We start from the raw sequence: 6,483 nt of genomic DNA, 5'->3' as shown, positions 1-6,483 counted from the left end.
CTAAAAGTTAGCACACAGTACAGTTATATCCTCAGGTAGTAAGCTAAAAGTTAGCACAGAGTACAGTTATATCCTCAGGTAGGAATCTAAAAGTTAGCACAGAGTACAGTTATATCCTCAGGTAGGAAGCTAAAAGTTAGCACAGAGTACAGTTATATCCTCAGGTAGGAAGCTAAAAGTTAGCACAGAGTACAGTTATATCCTCAGGTAGGAAGCTAAAAGTTAGCACACAGTACAGTTATATCCTCAGGTAGGAAGCTAAAAGTTAGCACACAGTACAGTTATATCCTCAGGTAGTAAGCTAAAAGTTAGCACACAGTACAGTTATATCATCAGGTAGGAAGCTAAAAGTTAGCACACAGCACAGTTATATCCTCAGGTAGGAAGCTAAAAGTTAGCACACAGTACAGTTATATCCTCAGGTAGGAAGCTAAAAGTTAGCACACAGTACAGTTATATCATCAGGTAGGAAGCTAAAAGTTAGCACACAGCACAGTTATATCCTCAGGTAGGAAGCTAAAAGTTAGCACACAGTACAGTTATATCATCAGGTAGGAAGCTAAAAGTTAGCACACAGTACAGTTATATCCTCAGGTAGGAAGCTAAAAGTTAGCACACAGTACAGTTATATCCTCAGGTAGGAAGCTAAAAGTTAGCACACAGTACAGTTATATCATCAGGTAGGAAGCTAAAAGTTAGCACACAGCACAGTTATATCATCAGGTAGGAAGCTAAAAGTTAGCACACAGTACAGTTATATCCTCAGGTAGGAAGCTAAAAGTTAGCACACAGTACAGTTATATCCTCAGGTAGGAAGCTAAAAGTTAGCACACAGTACAGTTATATCATCAGGTAGGAAGCTAAAAGTTAGCACACAGTACAGTTATATCATCAGGTAGGAAGCTAAAAGTTAGCACACAGCACAGTTATATCCTCAGGTAGGAAGCTAAAAGTTAGCACACAGTACAGTTATATCATCAGGTAGGAAGCTAAAAGTTAGCACACAGTACAGTTATATCCTCAGGTAGGAAGCTAAAAGTTAGCACACAGTACAGTTATATCCTCAGGTAGGAAGCTAAAAGTTAGCACACAGTACAGTTATATCATCAGGTAGGAAGCTAAAAGTTAGCACACAGCACAGTTATATCATCAGGTAGGAAGCTAAAAGTTAGCACACAGTACAGTTATATCCTCAGGTAGGAAGCTAAAAGTTAGCACACAGTACAGTTATATCCTCAGGTAGGAAGCTAAAAGTTAGCACACAGTACAGTTATATCATCAGGTAGGAAGCTAAAAGTTAGCACACAGTACAGTTATATCATCAGGTAGGAAGCTAAAAGTTAGCACACAGCACTAACAGAAGCAGAACGCACAATGCTAATACTATCAAAACAACGGCATCATATGAACACAAAAAATGCATGTCTAAAATAAAGCTTGACGTAATTTTAGCATTAGGCGCATTCCGACAGAGAAGTTCTAAGAACCCAGTTCTAATAACTGTCCTAGTTCTAAGAACTACCTTCTCCAGGGGAACTGTGTCATGTTGCATTCGTACATGAGTTGGGGGCGGTAGCGGGACCAATGTGACACATACGTCTGCGACAGTGACGTGTGACTTTAGCGCCACTTAACAACAAAACAAAACCCGCTAAAAACAAAACAACACGTCAAGCTAATATGGAGAACGAAGAGATCGTAGTGTTCATGCTCTGCTTGATGGAAATGTTACTGATGGACGATACAACCAGGCGTCTCACGTCGAGGCTGGAAGGCTTCTGAAAGTCAGAAGATGAAGAATCCAGCGGCAGGAGATGCGCCGCAGACAAAAGAGACGACATGTAAGTTTAACTTATTAAACATGCGCCGATTGTATACGTGTCTTATAAGTAAACATCAGACAGTTTTCTATTGTCTGTGTTGAGCAGATTGCAATAAGTAAATATATTAGACTGCGGGTTTATTGTAACTCGTGTTCTGTTTCAGACGTTGCTGCAGCTCATTGAACTCCTCACCATCCGGCTGGTCCGGAGCAAAGCTGATAACTAGCGGGAAAAGGTTGTTCTCAATTTTACCGATGAGCAGTGGATAGAGAATTTCTGTATGTCCAGGGAGACATTTCAATACATCTGTGGCCGCCTGAAGCTGCACTGGAGAGGATGGACACAACCACCTGCTGCAGATACTGAAGGAGATGGAGAACAGCCTGGATGCTTTACCTCCTGCCTTTCAGCTAATCACAACACACCTCTTCATAATAAGCATCATGTTCTGGAAGTTCGACAGACAGAACATACATGTATACATGATGTACACATTTAAAGAGAAAATGTTACATAGAAAACGCATCATTTCATTTTTTTTTTTTTCATTTTTTTTTTTTTTTTTTGTGTTATGTGCAAAATAAAGATCTCATCATCTGCTATTAAGCTTTGTGTGTTTTATGGAATTATCAGTAGAAAGGTGAAGGAGTAATCCGTCACTGGAGGGTTGGTTGTGACTGACTTATGGACATAGTCACACAGATTTAGCGTAGATGAAGGTAAAAATATAAAAAGGGTGGTGAAATGTTTACAGGTGTGTAATTTGTGTCAGATCTTGGTTAAACATGACAAACTTCGTTCTGTGATATGGAGCATATTATAAAGTTGATAAACTAATGTAATTTACACCCTGGGATAAGACTTAAAACGTAGCGACCAAAGATGGATTATTTAATATTTCATAGCTGTGATAAGTTAATAATACTCAATATTTTTATTAGCTAATATTTTATAGATGTGGCCAAAGCACATCTAACAGACACAAACTGAAAACTTCAGACTCTTTACAAAGTCATTTATTTTTTTATAGTGAATACAGCAGAGCAAAAATAATTATTTACATGTGTGTATATGCTGCATATCACACTGGCTTTTCCTGCCATCCTGTCCAGTACACCCAGAGACCCTCCATCACAGATCTCCGCTGGCTTCACCTCCGCCTGTCAAGCTGCTCGCTCTTCTGCTTCCTTTGTGCCTGTTCCTGAAAGACTTCAGGATGTTGAAGTGTGGATGGCTTTGCCACTGCTGTTCAGCATCTAACAGCTTGTCCTGCGCAGCAGCCAGAAGAGTGTCGGCCCTTTTCCTATTTCATGCAAAAAACAGGGTGGAGACAGAAACTTAACACACAGCAACTATGATCAAATTTGTTGAATTGTAATAGTGACACTCAACAAGATGCATGTACAATGCGGTAGGATGTTTTTACCTGGCAGCTGGCTGATGGTTGACGCTGGTTCTGGTAGTTGCTGAATGGATAAACACTTTAGGATTAAAATACAAGTCATAAACATGAGGGATGCTAATAAAGCCAACTTTTCATTATAATATATAGTGTAAAATTCTCAATTGTCCAGGAGTGTACACGTTGTAAAAGCAGTCATTTCAACTGGAATTAAACATAAAAAAAAAAGTTTAAGTCCAGTTGAAATGACTGAGTCTGCTTTTGCAATCAGTTCTTTGTGGCTCCATCAGTCCCATGAGCATACTGTCATGGTTTCTGGGTGTTGGTGTGTGTGTTATGTTCATGTTTTTGGGTTTCTGGTCATGTTTAGTTAGTTTTCCCTTGTGTGCTGTGGTTTTCTGTTCCTGCCTCATTAGTTCATCTGGTCTGATTAGTCATCCACTTCACCTGTGTCTTGTTACTCTATCAGTGTATAAGTACCCCTGTTTTTCTGTTGTTCCTTGTTGGATCCTCATCATTCACCATTCATGTTTGCCTGTTCCCTCTGGCTAGTGTTTTCTGTTTTTCCTGTTTTGGATCCTGGCAATAAACCTTTTTTCCTTGCACCGATTCTGCCTCCTGACTGTCTGCAATTGGGTCCTCACCTCTTCCGACGCCCGCCATTCGTGACAGTAGGATCCGACCCCAACAGGACCCAGCAGGTTTGATGGCTTGGTTTCAGTATTACGGTTCTGAGGTTGCTGACTGGTTCCCTTCGGTGGAGGAGCCAGATCTGTTGTTTCCTGATCCTCCTCCCACAAGGTGCAGACGGAGGAGGACGTACAGGCACCAGGGGCGACGGCCCCTCGAGTTTATGACATCGAGTGAACTGGTGGGAATGCCGCAGCGTCCGACGCCAGCTCCGAGGTCCTGCCCTGCGCCGCAGCATTCGATGCCAGCTCCGAGGTCTTGCCCTGCGCCGCAGCGTCCGACGCCAGCTCCGGGGTCCTGCCCAACTGTCGGCGTCCCACAGCGGTGTCCAGGTCTTCTTCCCCTGTGTCGGCACCATTATTGTCCACAGCTCGGGTTCCTGTTCCCAAGGGGGTCTCAGGTCGAGACGCTCCTCACCCTGCTCGAGTCCCTGTTCCAGAGGGGCTCTCAGGTCGAGATGCTCCTCACCCTGCTCGTGTCCCTGTTCCCGAGGGGGTCTCAGGTCGAGACGCTCCTCACCCTGCTCGAGTTCCTGTTCCCGAGGGGGTCTCCGGTCAAGACGCTCCTCATCAAGCTCAAGTTCCATCTGTTCAGCCTCCAGGTGGCCCCCCCTTAACTTTGTCGTGGGACTAGTCTTGTTTTGGTCTGGCACATGTTTACATTTAACTTTATCTCCAATAAATCAAGAGCAGAGATTTTTATGTGCATTAAATCTACTTTCTTTACCTGATCGATGCAGCAAAGGCTGCTGGTGGCAACAGGAGCTGGATGCTGTTCGGCTCCTCTGATGAAGTAAACATGGATCAGAACCTGATTATATACAAAAAAGATGGAAAACAGGTGAATAGATCAGCTCAGTTTGCTGGGTCGTATCTGATAACAACTCATAGGTCTATACAGAAGCTTTAATGCTGCTTGTCCTGTTTACTAACCTCCAAACTCCTCTGAAAATGTTTTCACTGCGGATGATCGCCTCCGCACGCAGGAGTCATTTGCTGCGTCGTTGCCTGAGTAGGCATGTCGGTGGTACAAGCTGTTGAATTTACTGTTTTTTCAGTTCGTCCCACTCCGGTTGTCGTGGTCCTTAATTTATTTGTAGTCTTGTGTGAGGTTTTTTTTTTTTTTAACTTGTCACAGACAGAAGGCAACGACCCTTCAATCCACACCATCACCAGACAACAAGCTGTTACACCTGTACATGAACACACCAGAAAATTTCCTACAACTTTTACAAAAGCAGAAACATACACACAGAATAAAACTAGTCATTAAGAGTTTTTAAATAATAACCAAATCAAAAAGACATAACAGCGACAAGATACTAACTCACAGGAAAGAAAAAAAAAAAAATTATCGCTTAGTATTAAAACCAACTGGACAACTCAGTGACTGTGTCAGCATGCAGAGCATGAGAAACGAGGAGTGATCAGTGACGAGTGATGAGTGAGATCATGCAAATGCGACCACGCCTCCACGGAGGCCAGAGGCAGACCAGGGCCAGAGGCCCGGGCCCCCAGCAGCAGACCCGGAGCACCAACCCAAGCCACCCCACCACAAAGGCCGGCAGAGTAGAGCCCCAGCAAGAGCCCCCCACGGTCCCGGGGCACAGGTCCCAGTGGGCCAAGATCAGCAGTAGCCGGCCCTGCCAGGGATCGGCCACCCAGGGAAACCCAAGCGAAGGGCCCAGGGCCCCAGGAGCCCAGAGAGGCAGCCGCCTCACCCCCCCAAAGGCAGAGGACCCGCAACATGCCTAGGAGGACCAGGCCCCCCCAGACAGCCACCCAGTGTAGGCCAGCACACACCCCGATGTTCCAGCCGCACACCCCGAGAACCAGGGTGCTATCGGCCCCCTCCCCCCCCTCCCCACCTGCACCCAATATATTCCCAAACTCACACCCTCCCCCATGCCGCACCCACAATCAGTCACGCCACACACAACCCTCCCACCATGCCCCGTGGGGGACAACCCAGGCGGACCAGAGGACAGCGAGCCCTAAGCACCCCCCCTTGACCCAAAACCCACAGAGCCAGCAGCCCACCAGCGCAGCCATCCCGGGACCCGTCCCCGGGGCAACCACCTCCCCTCGCCCGCCCCCGGCCACACACAGGGGGAACAGGGGTGTGAGAGGTCCCCAATACCCTCTCCTTCCCCGCTCCTGACTGTTTAGGTAGTGTGTGCTGTGCGCATTTAAAATTGAGGGGCAGTGACCGCAATGAGCCGGGAGCGGGGCCGCCCGACATGCACCGCATGCCATGCCCCCCAGGTGTTGTTTGTGTGTTGTGTTTCTTGTGTTTTGGTGTCTTGGTACAATTAAAATTGAGGGGCGAGTCGCCACAGGGTGCGTCCAAGTAGACCACTGAATGGTCTCCTCCGTTCCACCCCGCATGGCTCCACGCCTCCCAACTCCCTACGTGTGTGTGTGTGTATGTGAGACAGAGAGAGCAGGAAGTAAGAGGGGTCCGGGGATGTACGTCCAGAAGCAAACTTCCCTCTGGATGATGAGCCTCTAGTGGCATTAGGCCACCCCCCACGACCGGGCCACTCAGGGACCACAGCCAGTGAGCCGT

The 6,483-nt window shown here is 46.3% G+C and overlaps 1 long non-coding RNA gene across 1 annotated transcript; it reads right to left on the bottom strand.

The window, feature by feature from the left end:
- Positions 1–3,065: 3,065 nt before the first annotated feature.
- Positions 3,066–3,331, bottom strand: LOC121644000. The gene is made up of 2 exons (XR_006011211.1): positions 3,250–3,331; positions 3,066–3,126 (listed from the first exon to the last, which is right to left on the bottom strand). It is a non-coding gene; the product is annotated as an uncharacterized LOC121644000 (long non-coding RNA).
- Between the last annotated feature and the right edge of the window lie 3,152 nt (positions 3,332–6,483).

Source organism: Melanotaenia boesemani, chromosome 1 (genome assembly GCF_017639745.1).
Source record: "Melanotaenia boesemani isolate fMelBoe1 chromosome 1, fMelBoe1.pri, whole genome shotgun sequence".
Taxonomy (NCBI): Eukaryota; Metazoa; Chordata; class Actinopteri; order Atheriniformes; family Melanotaeniidae; genus Melanotaenia; species Melanotaenia boesemani.
Note: the sequence above shows the minus strand (reverse complement) of the source record. Positions and strands in the feature narration are given on the sequence as shown.